Raw genomic sequence first — 2,359 nt, 5'->3', positions numbered from 1 at the left:
AAAGGACCCAAATCTCTCAAACTATCTCCGAGACTATTTTGTTTCAAATCGACTTTGTTTATAGGCTCAAATGGGCCAAGCTATTTCGCTAAAGAAAACTCAAAGATTTCTTTCGGTAGGGCGCATATTGTTTCGGCTCCCGAAGAGGTCAGCCTTGACAGATATTATGGAAAATTTTGAGTGGGGGTCCGCCATGACAGATATTATGGGAAATTTGGAGTGGAGGTTTCGCCATGACAGATTTTAGGGGAAATTTGAAATGGGGTTCCGGCATGACAGATATTATGGGAAATTTTGAGTGGGGGGCCCGCCATGACAGATATTATGGAAAATTTGGGGTGAGCGGGGGGCTCCACCATGACATGTACTATGGGAAAGGACCCCGCACCAAATGTACAGTAAAATGGCCACCGGTGAAAAATTGTAAAAAAATATGTTTTTTGTATTTTCGAACCTGCAAAGCAATAATTCGAAGGAAAAAAGTAAGAAAAATGGACAGTTTTTTTACAAACAATTGTCAAAGTTTCAATTTTTACATGTATTTTAATAGAAAAATGCTGATTTTCGTGAAAAGTTTTTTTCTTCTAAACTAATAGTTGGATTTGGTTCAAACTTGCACATTTTTACTATCATTCCTACCAAAACAAAAGGTTCATATCCAAAATCTAGAAAGATAAACGGTTTATGGTGTATACACCATGATATAAGAGTATTTTAATACCTCAAGCACCCAAGCATCGAAATTATCATTTCTTAGTAACTAAAGTCACTAGGTATTTTTTATTCAATTACCAGGGTATGAAATAACTTTCAGATAAGTAGAGGAAGTGTGCATGTCAAGGGGTTGTTTAATCATCCCTTATTTAGAGAAGCAGAGAAATTAACTTCTCGTAAGGAATAAATCGCCAAAGATCTGGCTTATAAAATCACATTAAAACATATGCAAGTAGCCTTATTTATCAGGATTTGCAGTAGAATTGATTTTCAGGGTCATTTAATCATCCCCTAATTATTGAACCAAGAAAATGGGTATTTAAACGGGATAATGTACCAGAGATTTTTTGTTATAACATTGTTGAACAGAATCACTCTCAAATATATACAGGTAGCATTTTTTATTAGAATTTGCATTAGAATTTATTTACATGGTCTTTTAATCATACCCTAATTATTGAACCAAGGAAATCGACATTTGAAACGGGTTAAAGTACCAAAGATTTTTTATTATAACATTGATGAACAGAATCACCTTAAAATATATACAGGTAGAGTTTTTTTAGCAGAATTTGCATAAGAATGCATTTTCAGGGTCACCTAATCACTCCCTATTTATTAAAACCCAAGGAAATCGATAATTTAAACGGGTTAAAGTACTAGAGATTTTTTATAATAACATTGATGAACAAACTCACTTTAAAATATGTACTGGTAGCGTTTTTTTAGCAGAATTTGCTTAAGAATTTATTTTCAGGGTCGCCTAAACACCCCCTAAAAATAAATTCTAATGCAAATCCTGCTAAAAAACGCTAACCTGTATATATTTTAAAGTGATTCTGCTCATTATTATTATAGTAAAAAATCTATGGTACTTTAACCCGTTTAAAATGTCGATTTCCTTGGTTCAATAATTAGGGTATGATTAAATGACCCTAAAAATCAATTCTAATGCAAATCCTGCTAAAAAAACGCTACCTGTACATATTTTAAAGTGATTTCGTTTATCAATGTTATTATAAAAAATCTCTGGTTCTTTATCCCGTTCAAATTATCGATTTCCTTGGAATTTTATAAACAGCGAGTGATTAGGCGACCCTGAAAATAAATTCTTATGCAAATTCTGCTAAAAATACCCTACCTTTATATATTTTAAGGTGATTCTGTTCATCAATGTTATAATAAAAAATCTTTGGTGCTTTAACTCGTTTAAAATATCGATTTCCTTGATTTAATAATCAGGGGATGATTAAATGCACCTGTAAATAAATTCTAATGCAAATCCTAATAAAAAATGCTACCTGCATATGTTTTAATGTGATTTTATAAGCCTGATCTTTGGTGATTTATTCCTTACGAAAAGTTAATTTCTCTGCTTCTCTAAATAAGGGATGATTAAACAACCCCTTGACATGCACACTTCCTCTACTTATCTGAAAGTTATTTCATACCTTAGTAATTGAATAAAGAATACCTAGTGACTTTTGTTACTAAGAAATGATAATTTCCATAATTGGGTGTTTGAGGTATGCAAATACCCTTATACTAGGCAGTCTGATAAGTACCTGAAAATTCTAAGAGATGGCATTAGTATTCACTAATTGTAATGAGCGGATATAATTCGCATTCTCGCTGCTAGGAACAG

This window comes from Belonocnema kinseyi, chromosome 7 (genome assembly GCF_010883055.1).
Source record: "Belonocnema kinseyi isolate 2016_QV_RU_SX_M_011 chromosome 7, B_treatae_v1, whole genome shotgun sequence".
NCBI classification, from domain to species: Eukaryota; Metazoa; Arthropoda; class Insecta; order Hymenoptera; family Cynipidae; genus Belonocnema; species Belonocnema kinseyi.
The sequence above is the reverse complement of the archived record's forward strand: the minus strand, read 5'-3'. Positions refer to the sequence as shown.